General features: G+C 28.7%; 1 pseudogene; it reads right to left on the bottom strand.

The window, feature by feature from the left end:
* Positions 1 to 1,250: 1,250 nt before the first annotated feature.
* On the bottom strand, positions 1,251 to 14,571 carry LOC131168987 (extracellular ribonuclease LE-like; annotated as a pseudogene).
* Between the last annotated feature and the right edge of the window lie 7,079 nt (positions 14,572 to 21,650).

A 21,650-nucleotide genomic window follows, 5' to 3' on the forward strand; every position in this document is an offset into this window, starting at 1 on the left:
AGGATACATTCTCCTCTTTTGTTAAATATAAACAATTGAAAACTTGAAAGATGATTTAGGCAGAGGAGAAAAATCTTTTAGATAGTGACTTATCCTTTTTTATTTTAGACAATAATGAAATGACCACATAAATAGAGAGATTTTATTTTAATAAATTAAAATTAAGTGACTAAAAATTAGAAAACCACATAAATTGAGGGATTGTGCATATAATTTACTCGTAAAATTTGCTCAGTTATATAATATTGATGCTACTGGAAGTCCTCGAGTCCTGGTCCTGATGCCACGTAGACTTGCAATAAGAGAAACGGTGAGGTGGATGGCCTACTTGGCAGGCCACTTCAACACTCAAGTTAAAGATTTTGATTAAAAGTGTTTTCAGAGAATGTTTAAAGAGCTAGTTGAAAAGAATTACAGAGTGAGTATGCGTACCCGTCTCTGGTCTCTTTATTGATATTTATAGGCTTTTTAGAGAAATAGCCATTACTCTGTTTATGGAGGTAATTATGGTTGAATTTTCGAGATTGTCAGCGTGAAATCAGTTTTTTGCTTGATTGCTGGAGTGATTATTGCTCGGTCTATGAGATCCAGGCTCTACTTGGCGTAGTTGCTGCTTGGTATAACTTTCGTTTGCCTTGTTGGGTGAATAATAAATTATTCTTTATCTCACCTAATTACTCATTTTATAAATATTTATTTGATTAAAATAGTTAATACTCCTTGATTTTCTAAATGTGATGGATAATTTTGGACCCAAAAAAAAACCCCAAATGCGAAAGATAAAAATGGATGAAGGGAGTACTTATTATTTTAAACATATGCACATCTTAATTAACATTGCATGAATCTCATAGCAAATATTTAATTTAACACTTCGTCCCATTTCAAGTTTTTTTTAAGTTTTTTGTACAAGAATTAAGAAAATGATGAAATAATCTCATTTTTATATAAAAAAAAATTGAAATAATGAAATAATCTCATTTTTATAAAAAAAATATTAATAATTGACTCAAGTATCTTTGTATTTAATTAAGATAGAGAAAGGTGATAACGAACAGATAACTACATAGGTAATAACAATAGAAAAAGGTAAAATTAGAAAAAAAAATTAATATTTTCTTATTTTTTTAAAAAAGAATAAAGTGGGATAAAAATAAATTGTTTTAAACATCACCTGAAGTGGGACAGAGATAGTAGCTGTGAAGCTTTTTCTTATATAAAAACAAACAATTTATATAAATTGACATGTATTAGGATTCACCTGCATTCTTAAGAGGCTGGAGAATTACTTGCTTCTTCAAGTCAAGGGCTGCCTTGAAGTAGTCATGTTGGTCAATAACTGACTCAGAGCATGTGCCATGCTTGTCCCATTCATGTGATGTGACCAAAAGGCCACTTCATTGCCACTTGGGCAAGCTAGTGTTGGCCAATTCTTTTGCATACTGCTTCTTAGGTCTGAAATCTATACATTAATTTGAAGAGTGGTTGTGGTATAAAGATTTCAACAATGAAATGGCCATTCACAACTAGTATCACTTTAAAGTAATGAAATTGCTATTGACAGTTAGCATCACATAGAGGAACCTTCATGGGTATAGTCTTGGAATTGTTTATTTTAACGTCATCAAATTAAGATTAAGGTTTTATAATGAATGAGTTTTAATTCAAAGAAGTTGTTATTAAGATTATAAGATTTCAAGTTCAAATTTCAATCGGAATTGATTATAAAAAAAAAAAAGTAAAAAATTAAGATTTGATGAGATGTAAAATTGTAATTAGGGCTGGTGCATGAATTTGTTTTTTTACAACAAATGATATGTGAATAGGCCCGACTATCAGTTTGGTTCTGGTTCGAATCGATCTGGAATCAGAACCCTGAAACCCCAAGATTCTGGTCCGATTCTTATTCAAATCTAATAGTTTATTTTTTTTTTATTTTAAAATAAAAAGGCAATTTAGTCCAGAATCGTCCGATTCAATTCCGATTCAATTCTAGTCCAATTCAATTTTTGTTTGAGTCAAAGATGAATTTAACTTATTCCAATTCGATTATGATGTGGTTTAAAGTGGTCTAATTCTAATCCGGGTTTGATTCTAAATCGGCCCTTGACTAGGTTTATTTGTGCGGCATGTGTGATGCTGTGAGAGACTATTCACAAATTTTTTTCTCATATATGTAGAAAAAAGAAAGGGACAAAACAAAATAACTTTGTCGGTAAAGAACTAATTTGACATATAATGATTATGTAATAAAATAATAAAGAAGAAGAAACAAACCAAAAAGCTGATTAGATTCAGCTCTTAATTGAAATTGAATCAGAATTGAATTAATCTAATTTAAAATTAAAATTTCCTTTTTTATTAAAAAAAAAATTATTACCGAATTTGATCAAAATCAGACTAAATTGGGAAAGAAAACCATGATCGAAATTGAGGAACCTTCAATCCTAGTCCCCTTGGTCTTGAAACTATAACTAAACAGTGGCCTCCTTAGGCGGAGAGAAATGGCTGAGATTATGCTCGACTCTATTTGGGATTGTGTTTAAAAAGTTGATCTAAGATCACTTTAAATAAAAAAAAAAATATTTAAAATATTATTAAAAAAGTAATTTAAAAAATTATTTTACTGTTTTAAGATTCTTATAATTAAAATGTCTTGTAGTTAAGAAAAGAAAGGGAAAAAAAATTATAAAGAGAAGGAAAAAAAAAGGCTAATTTCTTTATTTTCTTAGAAGAAAAAAGAAAGAAGAAAAGAAATAAAAATTGAATTCCCTTATTTTGTAAGAAAAAAAAAACTTCCGAGGATTTATGTAGAGAATGCTTTAGGAGCATTTTGAACCATTTTACAATTAGGCGGAACAGAGTGGAAATCAATATTAATTTTTTTATTTTTACTCTTTGTTTTTTTCCCTTTAAATTAGTTTTTAATTTATTTTATTTTAAATTTTAATTTTATAAAATATTTTATTTTAATTCAAAATTTCAAATTAAAAGTACGCGTAATTGAAATATTTATTCAAATATATATAGCAAAATAGATTTGATGTGATAATAAATTATTATTTTACTAGTATATTTTTGTTACAGATAACAATATTGAATATAAAATGATCTAATTGTGAAATTATATTGTAAATAATCTATCATACTATTTAACTATAAAATTATATTATACTATTCAACATAGCCATTTTTTAATATAAGCCATTTTTTAATATAATTTTATTTATTCAATATAAGCATAATAATAAAAATGTAATATTTTTTTTTCACTTTTATTTCCATCAAAATATGAAAATATACAAATCATTTCTTTTTCTATGAAAAAAATTTATAAGGAAAAATAATAATTTTCCTTTCTATAAAGATTTTACTTTCCATATAATTCCACATACTTTTCATCCATTAACTTTCCTATCTACATAAAAATGAAAGCTGGGAAAGAAAAAGTAATTGGAATTATAAAGAAAAATAAAATTCCTATGAAAAGATATATTATTATTTTTCATGTTTATAAGAAAAAATAAATCACTTTTCCTTGCAAACATGAAAAATAAAAATCTTCCTTTCCATAGAAATTTTATTTTCCTTATAATTTTAATAACTTTTTTTCCCCAGTTTTCATTTTTATGTAGATAGTAAAGTTAAAGAATGAAAAGAGCGTGAAATTATATGGAAAGTAAAATCCCTACAGAAAGGAAAATTATTATTTGTCCTTACAAATTTTTTCCATAGGAAAAGAAAAGGAAAGAAAATGATTTGTATAATTTTTCATGTTTTGATGGAAAGAAAAGTGATGAAAGAAAATTATTACATTTTTACTATTATAATCATATTAAATAAATAAAATTATATTTAAAAATAACTATTGGAGAAAATAAAAGGCACAGGGAAAACAAAAAAAATTAACATTATTTTATTACTATTTTTGCTAAATTTGAGCAAAAAATAAAATGATTTTTCACACAAATTCTCATATTTTTTTTTTTCATTTCATCTTTTCCTCTTTCTTTTCCTAGATTTACAACAAACCTTAATTAAGGTCATGCACTGTAAATAGTTCATCATATAGAATCACTATGCTCAATAGAGTTAAAAAAAAAAAAAATCTGATAATAGAATAGGAAATTACCTTATTTTTATTGAAGGGATTACCATAATCACAATTTGAAGGGTAATTCCGACCCTTTTAACTAGGCCAAAGCCCATGAATGCCAAAATCAGCAGCAGGTTTTCCAGTGGTTGGGTAGTAGCAACTTTGCTTTGTATCACACTATGAACCTGGCCACTGTATCACAAACAATAATTTCATTTTTTTAATTAAAAAAAAAAAACTCAAATCAATTACGAAGTTTACCGAGGCTACCAAAAAGCTTCATCAAAATTGAACTGTAAGCTTTCATCCTCATTCAACTTTCAGAGATTATGGGCTTCTAATACTTTTTATCTAATTTCTTTTATGAGTATTTTTTTTCAGTGAGATTATGCAGTTTATAGGTGTATTTATAAACCAAAATGAAAGGTTTTGGAGATGAGTATCTTGTCAATCTTATCAGTCTAAAGGAGAAGAAACAAACCAAAAAGCTTATTCTTTTTTCCCTTGTAACAAAAAAAAAATCTTTTCAAGTGAGCTGTGAAGGTTCAACTCTGAATTGAAATTGAATTAATTTAATTTAAAATTAAAATTAGATTAAAAATATTAAAATTATATTAACTTAAATTGAATTTGAATTGAGTTGGAATCATGTTGAAATTGAGCTATCACTTTCAAACCAAAATTTAAATTAAAAAAAAAAATATATCACCGAATTTAATCAAAACCGGACTAAATTGAAAAAAAAAAAAAAAAAAACAAAATTGAGGACCCTTCAATCTAACTGCAATCCTTTCAGTCTTGAAACCAGAACTGGTCAGTGGTCACCATAGGCAGAGAGAAATGACAAAGATTATGCTTGACTCTATTCGGGATTATGGTTAAAAAGTTGATCTAAAATTACTTTAAATAAAAAATACTATTTTAAATATTATTAAAAAGGTAATTTAAAAAAATTATTTTACTGTTTTGAGATTCTTATAACTAAAATGTTCGCAGATAAGAAAAGACAGTGAAAAATGGTGAGAGAAGAAAAAAAAAAGTCAATTTCTTTATTTTATTGAAAAAAATAGAAATAAAAAATAAAAATTCAATTCCCTTGTGTAAAGGAAAAGGAAAATCTTGCGAAGATTTCTGTGGAAAATGCTTAAATAGCATTTTAAACCATTTTAAAATTGAGGGGGAATAGAATGAAAGGTAATATTAATTTTTTTGTTTATTTTTCTTCTATGCACTTTTTCGTACAAATTAATTCTTAATCTTATTTTATTGTAATTTTATAAAATATTGTAACTATAAGGTTGGGAATTGCACTTCAAATTGTGAATCTGGTAATCCCTTTAATCAAAATAAGGTAATTTTATTGAGTATATTGATTCATTATGAACAGTATTACAGTGCACACTTTTTTGTTATGAAATTTTTATGTTTTTTTTTATATTTAATTTATTCACTTATTATAATTATTAGGGCATTATAGGAGTCTATTTGACATTATTGTTTGAGCTTATATTGAGAAAAATATTATAAAAATTTTATAACAAAAAAGTGTGCATCGTAATATTGTTCATCATGATGAATCAATATACTCAATAAAATTGCAGAAAAAAAAAGAAAAAAAAAAGAAGAAAATCTGATAATAGAATAGGGAGTTATCTTATTTTGATTGAAGGGATTGCTAGAATCACAATTTAAAGGGTAATTCCGATCCTTGTGATTAGGCCAAAGCCCATGAATGACAAAATCAGTAGGGGTAAATTTTAACAATCATCCTTGAACTTATATAGTTGTAACACTACAGTTCTTCAATTTAAAAATGTAACATAAAACCTCCTAAACTTTCAAATTTTGCACAGTAAAATCCCTCCAACCTCCAATCACTGGTTTTCCAGTTAGACGTTGACCCCGACAGTTCCAGCGTAACGCTTAGTCATCATTTCTCTTTCCTCTCTCAAGTCATGTGTAAATTGAATCCTTCTACTCTCTATAGAGAAAATAATTTTTCATGTGTAGAGAGAATAATTTTATACTTTGGATAAAAAAAGAAAGAAAAATATTGACTAAGTGTCACGCTGGATCTGTTCACACTAGCATCTAACTAGAAAATTAGTAATTAAAAGTTAGAGGGATTTTACTGTGCAAAATTTAAAAGGTGAGGGGGTTTTATGTTACATTTTAAAGTTGAAGGACTATAATATTAAAACCATATAAGTTCAGGGATAGTTGTTAAAATTTATCCAATCAGCAGCGGGTTTTTCAGTGATTAGGTAGCAGCAACTTTGCTTTGTATCACTTGGCCACTGTATCACAAAAAATCATTTCACTTAGAAAAATAAATTATGAAGCTTAACCATTAACTGATTAATTTACCTGATGAACAAAGTAGAAGAAATCAAAATCTTGTGAAGCACAAAGGAGAGATAGGTAAAGGGTGTTGCAAGGATTTTGCGATCGCCAGGCATCTCATCGAAGTGGAAAGTGAGGAGTCGCCACTTTAATTTTGAGGAAAAATTAAAGAAAACCATTTATTATTTAAAAAAATTTGAAAAGAATGTTTACCACTTCTAATCCAAAGGTCCAAGGTTCGGAGTCCGTATACGTGTAAGGAATGTGTTAGGCACCCGACAGTCTTCCCTAAATAGGGCAGATAGATTTAATAATGTGCTCATAGAAATAATTTTAATGGAGTTTAAATCAAAATATTAGTTCCCTGTATTTGTTCAAAAAGGGCATAAATATGGGAAAACATAAATACCTTAGTAGTAAGTCAACTAAGTAAAACGATCTTAACAATGAATTTTGACTTTATTTTATTTATTATAAAATGGCAAAAGGTAACCAATTTTATATTGATTTTGAAATAAAAGTATAAGAATGTTTAATAAGCTTTCAAATCTGATTATTGATGAATTTCCTAGAGAAAAACAAAATTTTTGAAGAAGACCTAAGTGGTAAATTTGCAGTCAAATGAGATTAAATCTAAAATCCTTTACTAAAAATTTAATTTTCTAAAATTTAAGATGTGTGCAAAATAAATGTGGACATTAAATAATTTACCAACAAAAAATTAAGTTTTGCTTAAACTAAAAGAGGTGTATGCTGAAGATGGAATTATTTTGCCAAAAGTGAAAGCTATTTTAGAAAATAAGAGGAAATTTTAATTTTTCGAAGCATAATTCATTTATCAATCAAGAAATTAAATTAATATAGGTTATGACTTCCATTCATTTTAATCAGTATCTCGATTAAAAGGAAAGTGTTAATTAATACCTAAGAATTTGACCCATTAGTAGGTACCCTTACTTAACAAGATCAAAGTCTCATCGTCGGCACTAATTAACCACAATCTTAATCTTTATTAATTTAATTAAAAATTATCAATAAGTTAAGCATAATTTAAATGTCGTAGAGAAGAGATTGCATCAATACAAATCAAAATTTGCATTCTTTTAATCAGTACCCCGATTAAAATAAATGTGTTAATTTAATGCCTAAAGAGTTTAATCAATTAGCAGGTATTTCCACCAACCTAAATCAAAGTCTCATCATCGATATTAATTTAACCATAATCTTAATTTTTATTAATTAAAATAAATTTATTATTTACCAGTTTTGTTAAAAAAACATACTTTTATTAGTTCAATTATTGATAGTTGTCGAATCCACCAGAAATTAAATTAACTGAAATTACCAATTATGAAATATTTTCTGCAGTAAGTGGAAAATCCAGGTCGAACCCTAGAGACTGAATTATTAAATTTTGTGCACTTGTGTACTGGAAAAAAGAAACAAAGGTTGGGGAGGGGGGGGGGGGGTAATTCGCAATCCAAAGAAGAAATCAAAATTCCAAAACTAAGATCTAAAATTAAATAAGAAACTCTCGAATTAAACAAACTTCAGTTCAAGGTAATTCTCATTCCAATGCATTGATTCGATCATAGACAAAAGAAATACAATTATCTCTTATTGAATACTTAACGTAGATTTACCAAACAGCGAGGTAAAATCCCTAACTTCCCTTAAACTTATCAATTCGAGCCCAACACTCTTATTGACTCTAATTATTAACTGAATTGTTATTAAGCAATCCTTATCAAATTAATAACTGCTTTAAGAATAGGAAGTAGTTAAGCTGAACAATAATTTATAAGCCATAAATTACTTAATTCACCCTATTGTTTCCTTAGGTTATTATTGAAAACTGGGATCATAATCAATAAAACCTAATTGCTACTCATATTCAATTTTACACAACAATTACGGATTATGAAGATGAACTAGCAATTGATCTCATTAAACAATTAACTAATAGGCTTTTTTAGCAAATCATTCAATAGATCAAAGACAAAGAAATCAGAAAATAATAGATATTCAAAAAGACATAAATTAAATTAAGAAACTGGTCTCACAAATCATGCAAAAGAACTTGAATCCCTTGAACTGAATTAAAAACTTAGCCACTCATGTTCATGGCTTACAGAAAAATAAAGAAAAATAAAGAAGAAATCTAAAAAGAGAATGGAGAACGAAGGTCTGAATTGGATGTGTTTTAGCTGCTGCCCAAAGACATATTTATAATAAAAAAACCTAATCCCAAAGATAGGAACCAAACTAGGAAAAGTTTTGAAATTCAAAAGATAGATTTTCAGCCTGCATTCACGTCTCTAAAATCAAGGCCTATTTTCAGTGACTTTCTTTTCAAATCTGTCTCTGCCCTCTTCAGGAAAGTTGTAGCCCTATTTCTTAGCTTTCCAACGGGTACTCATTTGCCTAAATCCGAGGTCTACAACCCAAGTTATGGCCCAAAAACTGGGACTGGTTCAGATAGACAGTCTAGCCCATAGTGACGACTTAATTGCCATTTTTGATAATTAAAATAGTCTTATCTTGCTTCCAGCCCTTTATAAAAGTTGTAGAGGTGGCTCTTAAGGTTCAATTGGGCTTGGGCTTGCTTCATTTGGACCTCTGAAACTCCAGATATAAAATAAATACTGAAACTGGTTGTGACAATCAAGTGTGGGCTTTTGCAATAGATCCATAGCTCATTTTGTCAACATTGGAGACTAATTTGGGCTTTGGTCTATCTTTATCATTTGAAGTGCTCTATCTTATCTTTTCAATGGATTAAACAACAATCAATTTAGAGACCCACAACTTTAGGGACACCTGAAAAATACAGCAAATGTCAAATGCTGAAAATTTCTCTATTTAACACAATTATTCCAACAACTATCTAAAAATATGCCTAAATGATAAATATACTTTAATCAACTAAATTATGCATAAAAACACACGAGAAACACTAAATGTGATGAGAGTAAAATAATAAATTATGCACTTATCAATTATTTAGCAATCGTACACTTTGTAACCCATGACTTAAACTTTTTTAACAATTATAGAAATAAAATAAAATTAAATTAATATTGGTCAAGGTTTTCATTCTTTTAACCAGTACCCCAATTAAAAGAATGTATCAATTAATGCCTAAAGAGTTTAATCCACTCATGGATACCCCACTAAATAGAATCAAGATCTCATCATTGGCACTAATTAATCCCAATCTTAACCTTTATTAATTTAATTAAACTACAAAACATACATGCACTTTCATAATTAAATGTAATTTAATAACAAAAGAATTAATACATATCAAATCAAATATAATATGCTTACAAATTTGTTGAAATTTCAGTAGAGTTTTTCTTAAAAAAAATATGACAGTTTTCAAATTTTAACAAAATACAACCTGCACAAATTGCCATCCTTATCTGCACATTTATTCATGCATCTTCTACCTCAACAAGAAAATCACATAAAAATAAAAATAAAATAAAGAAATTCGACTAGGGGTAGATTTTGGTTTTAGATAAAATCTTAACTTGGTGAACTTATTTTCTATTCCTTCTAACCGACCATTTGTTTACTTCGGAATTCATAACACTAAAGCACAATGAATAGAAGAACTTCAAAAAAAAAAAAAATCTGTTTGATAATTAAAATAATAATAACTTAAGGGTATCTCCTTATTTAAGTAATTAAAGAGTACCCTCTTCAACTACTAAAAAGAAATATTTTATACAGAAAGGACTTATTAATTTTTATCAATTTAGATGATTCAAGGTGTCTTTCCTATTTGAGTGGCTCAAAGGAAAAAAACTATAAAATTATTTGGCCCAAATAATTTAATAATAATTTGAGGGCATCTCCCAATTAAGTGGCAATTAAGTGGCTTAGAGGGTACCCCTTTAACTACTAAAAAAAGACATTTTAATAGAAATATTTTATTTTGCTTAATAAATTAGGAACTATTTAAGGGGCATCCCCCTATTTATGTAGTTAAGGGGTACCCCCTTTTACTACTAGCACTATATATATATATATATATATATATATATGTTTAAAAAAATTATTTAATTTAAATAATTTGAATAATTAATAACAAGTAAAGGAGCATCCCCCATTTAAGTAGTTTAAGGGCATCCCTTTAACTACTAAAAAAATTTTTATATAAAAATAATATTTGATTTAAATAAATTTTAATGATTAATAACAATTTAAGGGGTATCCTCCATTTAAGCATTTCGAGGGGTAGCCCCCTTTAACTACTAGAAAAAAAAAATGCATTTCTACAAAAACTTAATAAACTAGTAACAATTTAAGGGGCATCCCCGTTTAAGTAGTTTAAGGGGTACTCATTTAACTATTAAAAAATCTATAGAAAAAAAAAAACATCTTTTGTTTTGAAAATAAATTAGTTTTTCTCTATTTGTAGGTTTTATAATTTGACATGATCAATATAGTTCACACAGTGGAATATTAACTACTTTAATATTATATCTCAGTGTATAGCTCAAGTATTCACTTTGGCATATGCACTATGGCCGGATCCATCACAATGAGGCAGTATTCACTTTGGCTGATGCACTATGGCCGAATCCATCACAATGAGCCATCCCAAAGTTATGGACAAAGACATTTCAAAAACTATAATACACGTTTAACTCATGGAAACAATTTTCTATTAACATGCTATTTGTACTGAATAAGACATGTTCTAACTTTCTTGGCTTTTCACTAGTTAATAGTAACAAAGTTACAATTTTAAAACCACCATGAATTTGTAAAAAAAAATGTTCTTCAAAATGAAATTAATGATAATGCTAACAGCAAACTACAAGTGCAGAACCTTCCCATTACCAAAATATAAAGTCCACCGAGTGTCTCCTAACATTCAGATCCTAATATGCCCATTTAAACAATAAAACAACACTTCCTAGAAAGTACTAGTAGTGAAAAGTTAGCATCTACACATATGAACGGTTAGGCATATTTGACAGTTCAGGTTCCCTCTTAATCCAAAAGAGTGTGCTTGCCTTGAAACACCACACAATCAAAATTATACACAACCCAAATAGAAGCCCATTGAAGTTGATCAATAGTAGATTAAACATAACTTGCAAACACAGAGAACAATATAAATCGTTTGATTTTCCTTGAAATACATACATACATACACACACACACACACACATATATATATATATATATATATAAACTCAATCATTCATCATCTATGGAGAACGCACAAAGACCAATCAAGACAAAATCAACAAAATTTCACCTGAACTTAGATGGAGTGATACTTTGCTTTTGTGCAAAAACGGACACTTTGGAGAAATAAGGGAACAAACCAATCTGGCCTGAATGTGGATCTGCTTTGCGGGTACAGGTTCTGTTGGTGGTAAAACCATAAAAAGGAAAGAAAGAGTCTTGATGTCAATGAAGGACAAGGAGGGGAATGTCTATGTCACAAAGGAGGGGAAAGTTAGTGCAATGGCGTTTGCAAGAGGCGCTGAAAGTTGTGTCTCCACTTGGATCTAATAGAGGTAAAGTGTGAATAGGGTGGTGTTTCTTATAAAACGGCAAGGGGATGAGTGTTTTGTCTTGAGCCCCTGTGACATTGTAAGGGATGGTATTTACAAGGAGAAAAATTTGAAAATCAAGGCTCATGATTTAAATACCAAAAGAAAGGTTGAGATTAAAAAAATGAATTTTATTTTTGATTTATTATTATTATTATTATTATTATTATTATTATTATTATTATTTAACCTTAAATCTAATGGTAAAAAAAAAAATCAAAGATTTAGAATAAAAAAGGACTATTTGGTTTTATTTCCTTTTGATCTAAGGATCAAGATTTGCTCTTACAAATTAAATCAATGGTTGAAATTAAATTGTAAAAAATTTGTCTTTTTTACTTTAACTAATTCTTTATCTAAAGGTGAGGGAATTAAATCTTTTAAAAAAATAAGGGCTAGGATTTAATGGTACTAACATTTGTCTTTATTTCTTTAACAAACTCCCAATCTAATGGTCCAAAATTAATTCCTAAAATATTTAATGGCTAAGATTAATTTGGGACTATTTTGTCTTATTACTTTTTGATTCAAGGGTCTAGATTTGCTTTTACAAATTAAAAGGCCTAGATTAAAATGTACAAAAATTACTTAACCCAACTCCTAATTCAAGGGTGGAAAATTAAATCCTAAGAAAATAGATGACCAAAATCACTTTGTACTAATTTGTCATTTTCACTTTTAATCCTAAGGTCGAAATTAATTCTTACAAAAATTAATGATCAAGATTAAAAGGTGCAAAATGATTTAACTAATTTTTAATCTAGAGGTGGGAATAAAATCCTAAGAAAATTAAAATTTAAAATTAAATTTATTTTTATTATCTTAAATTTAATGGCTAAAAAATAAAATTAAAAAGAAAATAAAGTGTAAGGATTAATTAAAACAAATTTACTCTTTTTCTTTAATTTTTAAAATTAAATTTTCAATCTAAAAATGAAATTAAATTTTTAAAAAATTAATGGTCAAAATTAAAATCAAATTACAAATTAGAACTAAAATAAAAGAGGAAGTTAATTAAAAAAAGTTAAATGAGCTAGAAAATTAAAAGTAAAATTAAAACAAAATTGAAAATTAAATTAGAATTACAGTAATAGTGAAAACAACAATCCAATCGATAAAATTATATTTAATTATTTATTTTATTATTATTTTTATAGGGCCAAAAAAAATATAGTTTCTTAAAAAAAAAAGATTTTATTGGTCCAAACAAAATATAGTGTCTACAGAGAGCTACCCAAAGCTTCATCAAGATTGAACTATAAGCTTTCATCCTCATTCAAAATTCAAAAATTATGGATTTCTAATACTCTTATCTAATTTCTTTTATAATTTTAGTGAGAATAAGTTGTTTATAGCTGTATTAATAGACCAAAATGGAAGGTTCTGGAAAAGAGTATCCGTCAATCTTATCAGTCTATATTATCCATGTCATTGTTTAACCATTTCCTCATTATTGGCACATGTCGGCTGTCCCTCCTTCCCTACATGGGTTTACAATTTTTGCTTTCCTTCTTTAGCCAACATGATCATAATTGACCCTAATCATTATCCTTGCCTCAATGGTTGAAATTAAATTGTACAAAATTTACCTTCTTTACTTTAACTAATTCTTGATCTAATGGTGGGTGAATTAAATCTTTCAAAAAAAAAATAAGAGCTAGGATTTAATGGTACTAACATTTCTCTTTATTTCTTTAACAAACTCCCAATCTAATGGTCCAAAATTAATTCCTAAAATATTTAATGGCTAAGATTAATTTGGGATTATTTTGTCTTATTACTTTTTTATCCAAGAGTCTAGATTTGCTTTTACAAATTAAAAGGCCTAGATTAAAATGTACAAAAATTACTTAACCCAACTCCTAATCCAAAGGTGGAAAATTAAATCCTAAGAAAATAGATGGCCAAAATCACTTTGTACTAATTTGTCATTTTCACTTTTAATCCTAAGGTCGAAATTAATTCTTACAAAAATTAATGATCAAGATTAAAATGTGCAAAATGATTTAACTAATTTTTAATCTAGGGGTGGGAATCAAATCCTAAGAAAATTAAAAGTTAAAATTAAATTTATTTTTATTCTCTTAAATCTAATGGCTAAAAAATAAAATTAAAAAGAAAATAAAGTGTAAGGATTAATTAAAATAATTTTATTCTTTTTCTTTAATTTTTAAAATTAAATTTTCAATCTAAAAATGAAATTCTATTTTTAAAAAATTGATGGTCAAAATTAATATCAAATTACAAATTAGAACTAAAATAAAAGTGGAAGTTAATTAAAAAAAGTTAAATGAGCTAGGGAATTAAAAGTAAAATTAAAATAAAATTGAAAATTAAATTAAAATTAAAATAATAGTGAAAACAACAATCCAATCGATAAAATTGTATTTAATTATTTATTTTTTTAAATAATTAAATTTTTATTTATTATTATTTTTATAGGGCCAAATAAAATATAGTTTCTTAAAAAAAAAATTTTATTGGCCCAAACAAAATATAGTGTCTACAGAGGGCTACCAAAAGCTTCATCAAGATTGAACTATAAGCTTTCATCCTCATTCAACATTCAGAGATTCTGGGTTTCTAATACTCTTATCTAATTTCTTTTATAATTTTAGTGAGAATAAGTTGTTTATAGCTGTATTAATAGGCCAAAATGGAAGATTTTGGAAAAGAGTATCTATAAATCTTATCAGTCTATATTATCCATGGCATTGTTTAACCATTTCCTCATTATTGGCACATGTCGGCTGTCCCTCCTTCCCTACATGGGTTTACAATTTTTGCTTTCCTTCTTTAGCCAACATGATCATAATTGACCCTAATCATTATTCTTGCCTCAATTGTTGAAATTAAATTGTATAAAATTTGCCTTCTTTACTTTAACTAATTCTTGATCTAATGGTGGGGGAATTAAATCTTTAAAAAAAATAAGAGCTAGGATCTAATGGTACTAACATTTCTCTTTATTTCTTTAACAAACCCCCAATCTAATGGTCCAAAATTAATTCCTAAAATATTTAATGGCTAAGATTAATTTGGGACTATTTTGTCTTATTACTTTTTGATCCAAGAGTCTAGATTTGCTTTTACAAATTAAAAGGCCTAGATTAAAATGTATAAAAATTACTTAACCCAACTCCTAATCCAAAGATGGAAAATTAAATCCTAAGAAAATAGATGGCCAAAATCACTTTGTACTAATTTGTCATTTTCACTTTTAATCCTAAGGTCGAAATTAATTCTTACAAAAATTAATGATCAAGATTAAAAGGTGCAAAATGATTTAACTAATTTTTAATCTAGGGGTGGGAATCAAATCCTAAGAAAATTAAAAGTTAAAATTAAATTTGTTTTTGTTCTCTTAAATCTAATGGCTAAGAAATAAAATTAAAAAGAAAATAAAATGTAAGGATTAATTAAAACAATTTTACTCTTTTTCTTTAATTTTTAAAATTAAATTTTAAATCTAAAATAAAAATTTAATTTCATTCTTTAGATTTAAAATTAAATTTTAAATCTAAAGAATGAAATTAAATTTTTATATAATTGATGGTCAAAATTAAAATCAAATTACAAATTAGAACTAAAGTAAAAGTGGAATTTAATTAAAGAAATTAAATGAGCTAGGGAATTAAAAGTGAAATTAAAATAAAATTGAAAATTAAATTAAAATTAAAGTAATATTAAAAACAACAATCCAATCCATAAAATTGTATTTAATTATTTATTTTTTTAATTAATTAAATTTTTATTTATTATTATTTTTATAGGGCCAAACAAAATATAATATCTTAAAAAAAAATTTTTATTGGCCTGGACAAAATATAGTGTCTATAGAGGGCTAACTAAAGCTTCATCAAGATTGAACTATAAGTTTTCATCCTCTTCAATTTTCAGAGATTATGGGTTTCTAACGCTCCTATCTAATTTCTTTTATAATTTTAGTGAGAATATGCTATTTATAGCTGTATTAATAGACCAAAATGGACGGTTCTGGACATGAGTTCTCACAATCTTATTAGTCTATATTATACATGGCATTGTTTAAACATTTCCTCATTATTGGCATATGTGGACTGTCCCTCCTTCCCTACATGGGTTTTCAATTTTTGCTTTCCTTCTTTAACCATCATGATCATAGTTGACCCTAATATTGATCCTTGCCCAGATTTATCTTGTATTAGATCAAAATGTTGTTGCATCTCCAGCCGTGTATTTTTGTTTGAACTTACTCGCATTATAACAACAACCAAGTCTTAATTTTAAATTATTTTCCTTTTATCAAAACATGAAAATCACTTCCTTTCCTTTTATTTTCTTTACTTTCTATATGGATTTTACTTTCCATAAAATCCCACCCACTTTTTCTTCCATAAGTTTTCTATTTACATAGAAATAAAAGCTGGGAAAGTAAAAGTGACTGAAATTATAAGGAAAATAAAATCTCTATGGAAATGAAAATTATTTTTTTCCATAGCGAAAAGAAGGAAAGGAAGTAATTTATTTATTCATATATTTTCCATGTTTGTATAAAAAGAAAATTGAGAAGAGAAAATTATTGCATTTTACAACTATGCCCAAATTAATAAATAAAATTATATTAAAAAATAACTATTTGAGGAAAAAAGGGCATAGAGAAAAAACAGGAAAAATTAATATTGTTTTTCACTATTTTCCGTTCAATTTGAGGAGAAAATAAAATGGATTTCCATACAAATCCAAAATTTTTTTTTTCTTTTCATATTATCCTTCTTACAAAACAGGGTAGAAATGCACTTTCATATTTTTTTTTCCCTATCATTTTCCTCTCCTTTTTACTCAATGCAAAATATAACTTAATTAAAGATTCTTAATAAATATTAATTTTTAAGATAATGTTTTTTCTCAATATAATAAGTGAATAAATTAAATATAAAAAATTAAATTTTTACTCTGTTCTGAGACAAAAAACGAGGCCTAAAAATTCTGAAAAAATTTCAGAAAACTCAAAAAAATTTATAGAGTCTAAATATATTTTTAGTTTTGCCACGTGGTCTTTAAATTAATTTTTAAAAATCATAAAAGTTTCACATTTTTGGAAAATCGAACCCGATTTCTAAAATCCGAAAAATTTCAAAAATTTTTCTAAAATTTAAATAAAATAAAATATTAATATTTACCTATAAAATAATTAATTTAAAAATTAGGGGTGTTACAAATTTAATAAATTATTAATTTAATTTAATAAATTATTAATTAAAATCGATGTCTACTCGACGTACACCAATCCACAAGTTGTTACCATTGTGGTTCTTATAACTGATAAAGACCCTATTCGGCAATAGTTTTAAGATAGTGTTTAATATTTTGACTATAATTAAAATACTACCTCTCTTATTCATACAGTTTGATGGCATAGTATTTATACTAGTGTTTAAATATTGAAAGAGTGATTTATGAAAAATTACTTCTTTAAACTTTTAGAGGTTTATAGAGCATTTTGATTAGAGTCAATAAGATGATACCATTATTTTGACACTTAACAACTAATCTAACAACTATTTTTATTGAACACATTTACTTTAAATCACGGATAAATTTCAACAACTGTCCCTGAACTTATATAGTTATAACACTACAGTCCTTTAACTTTAAAATGTAACATAAAACTCCCTAAACTTTCAAATTTTACACAGTAAAATCCCTCTGACTTTCAATTACTGATTTTTCAGTTAAAAATTGATGTAAATAGCTCCCGCATGGCACTTAATTAATATTTCTTTCTCCTCTCTTATTCAAAGTGTAAAATTATTCTCTTTACGCATGAAAAATTATTCTGTCTATAGAGAGAAAAATGATTCAATTTACACATGACTTGAGAGAGAAAAGAGAAATACTGACTAAGCTCCATGATGAAACTTTATAGGTCAGCGTCTAACTGAAAAACTAATAATTGGAGGTTAGAGGGATTTTACTATGTAAAATTTGAAAGTTGATGGGGTTTTATGTTACATTTTTAAGTTGAGGGACTGTAATATTATAACTAGATAAGTTCAGGGATAATTATCAAAATTTATCCTTTAAATCACTACATAAACAGCTAACAGTTAGTAAAATAGTTGAGAACTACTGAAGTAGCTAACAACTATTAGAATAATTAATATTATCGAACATGCCTAAAGCTTTTTTTTTTCAAGTCAGTGAATTATATCCACATTTATCTTCTATATATACACCTTAGCACCATGAGTATAAATATTTATGCCTTTTGATGTATTAGATACAGCTGAGGTAAAATCAATAATTTATAAATTCAATTAATAAAAACTAAAATTGGACCATACAATTGTATCTAATAATTTATTGATTTTACCTCAGAGGGAGAAGTCAATAGTAGAATCAAATCATAGTGTCAGAGAACAGGTGGAGCTTGATATTAATACTTCAGTAGTTTAGTCCAGTGATTAAAAGGATGAGGTGCAAGATCCTGATCAATAAGAGGATTCACCTGAGCAACAGCAATAGGAACCATTTAGCATTGCAACTAGTAGAGAGAGAAGATAGATTAGACCACCACAGAGATATGCATATGCAGATCTGGTTGCGTTTGCCTTGTCAGTTGCTGAGACAGTTGATGTGCATGAACCTAGCAATTATAGAGAAGCTATTTCTTGTTTAGATGCAGATCAGTGGGTCGGTGCTATGAGTGAAGAAATTGAATCTCTTCACAAGAATCAGACTTGGGAGCTTGTAACATTGCTTAAGGGACAAAAAGTGGTAGGTTGCAAATGGGTGTTCAAGAAAAAGGAAGGCACTCCAGGGGTTAAAACACCTTGATATAAGACGCGATTGGTAGCAAAAAGCTTTACTCAGAGGGAGGGGATTGACTTTAATGAAGTATTTTCTCCAGTTGTAAAGCACAGTTCTATCAGGGTTTTACTTGCTATAGTTGCTCTTCATGATCTAGAGCTTGAGCAACTAGATGTGAAGACAACATTTTTGCATGGTAAGTTGGAGGAGCAAATTCCTACTAGTCAGCCTGAGGGATTTCTCATTCCAGGTATGGAAAATCGTGTTTGCTTACTTAAGAAATCTTTATATGGTCTGAAACATTCTCCTAGGCAGTGGCACAAAAGATTTGATACATTCATGGTTTGTAAAGGCTTTAATCGTAGTTCATATGACAGTTGTGTGCATCACAAGAAGCTTTCAGATGATTCTTTTATTTATTTGCTGTTGTATATGGATGACATGCTTATTACTACTTAAAGCATGTCACAAATTAACATTCTGAAAAAGCAGTTGAGTGATGAGTTTGAGATGAAAGATTTGGGTGCTGCAAAGAAGATATTGGGAATGGAAATTACCAAGGATAGAAGTGTTGGGACTCTTTTTTTGTCTCAATAGGCCTATGTTGAGAAAGTACTTAAGCGTTTCAATATGAATAATGGTAAGCTTGTGACTGTTCCGTTTGCTGCCCATTTCAAGTAATCTGCAGACATGTCACCCAAAACAGATAAGGAGATGGAGCACATGTCCAGTGTTCCCTATTCGAGTGCTGTTGGAAGCATCATGTATGTTATGGTATACACCCGACCTGACATTTCACATGCAGTTAGTTTTGTGAGTAAGTACATGGCGTGTACTGGGAAAGAGCGTTGGCAGGCAGTGAAATGGATTTTGAGGTATTTGAAGGGTACTACAGATGTTGGTTTGACATTTGACAGGGCCAAGATGAGTGATTCAATTGTTGGCTATGTGGATTCAGATTTTGCTGGGGATTTAGACAAGAGGAGATCTTTGACAGGTTATTTGTTTACTCTTTCTGGAAGTGCTATCAGTTGGAAGGTAACATTGCAAGCTACAGTTGCTTTGTCTACCATAGAGGCAGAATATATGGCCTTAGTAGAGGCAGTAAAGGAAGTTTTATGGTTATAAGGTTTGGTGGGTGATCTTGGGTTGAAACAGAACAAGGCAACAGTGTTTTGTGATAGCTAGAGTACAATACATCTCATAAAGAATCAAATGTACTATAAGTGAACTAAGCACATTGATGTCAGATATCACTTCATTCGGGACATTGTATCTCAGGGAACTGTAATTTTGTAGAAAGTCTCTACACATAATAATCCAGCAGATATGATGACTAAGGGAGTCTCAGTCAGCAAGTTTAGGCATTGCCTAGACTTGGTTGGTATTTGTAGTGCTCAGTCGTGCCCTTGCGAGGGCATATGGCAAGATAGAGTGTTTTTGTGATTATTTTGTTGATGATTGAGAGAATTCAAGCCAAGGGAAAGAATTGTTATTTTTTGTGGCTTTGAATTTTTGGATATGTTTTTATGGGCCCGAATTGTGACCCGACTCAAAAGTTTCGCGCTGCGACCTGATTGGGATAAAAAATGAGATCAGTGGTGGTAGCGGAGGGCACGAGCCGATAATATTGTAATATTCTACCCTTTGCGGTAGAGTTGTGAGATATTCGGGAAAAATAGTGGGGTTAGGGTTTGAGAGTTCTGATTGATTGTATCTTGCTTTTTTCATCATAGTGGAAGCTTTTTCTCTTCTCTTGCCCATGGACATAGACCTTACGGTTGAACCACTTTTAATCCTGTGTTATTTTTCTTCTCTTTTCAATACTGTGTGATTGTGCGATTTGTGTGTGTACCTTAGATTTGCGTGCTTGTTATAGCAGTAAGCCTAACTATTCCTTATCCTAATCCTAAGGCCCATTTTAAGCCCAATTCAAGAATTCAATAGGACAGAGTCCGGCCATAATATGGACCATACAACGAGGAGTTTTTGACTCGCCTGACTTGTAAACACAATATATAACAATTTGGGGAGCTCAGCTCACCCTCCACATACTCATCATGTCATAAATCAAATAAGAGCTCAGCTCCCTCATCCAATCTAATCACACTCACACATACATGCATTTAATGTTCTTACAAATTTAACATAATATATTACAGTCCCAAATTGATTAAAATACTCCTAACACATTCGGAGTCTAAAATTTTGGCTAAATTGTATAGAATACATTAGATATTACTAATTGACATGCGAAGAAGAGGAGCAAGTTAGTCACAATAAGTAATCCTCCTGTAGCCTGGAAAAATAAGGTGAACAGGAGTGAGCATTCGACTCAGAGAGTAAAATACCAATTTTAACTACAATTTCTATAGCTACCTAGAGCTAATGCATCCTAAGGAGTGGAATGCAACGCCATCAAAATTTTTATACACATCACATCATAACAGCAAAAGGCAATTTTAAGCACTCACACACCCAATAATGTTCAAACAGTACATATATGGGAGCTGATCCCCTACACAGCTCTCTTAATCCAATCTCTGCCAGTGAGTGTCTCTCAAGCTGGCCTTTCGCTTGATAACCAAATGCGGGGGCCAGGGTGATCATCTCGAGCCATGCCTACCCTGACTTATCTATAAAGGATCGGATCCAAGCGAGTGTCTCTCAAGTTGCATCTACCCGTCCTATTCATATCCAGTACTACACACTACACCCAAGCCAATGCATGCACATTGCTCCAAATTACATAAACAATATCCATGGCACTTCATCAATTAAGAATGCAATATAAAATGTGCCTAGTGTTTAACGACATAGATACATATTTATAAGTAATG

This window comes from Hevea brasiliensis, chromosome 9 (assembly GCF_030052815.1).
Source record: "Hevea brasiliensis isolate MT/VB/25A 57/8 chromosome 9, ASM3005281v1, whole genome shotgun sequence".
In the NCBI taxonomy this organism is placed as follows: Eukaryota; Viridiplantae; Streptophyta; class Magnoliopsida; order Malpighiales; family Euphorbiaceae; genus Hevea; species Hevea brasiliensis.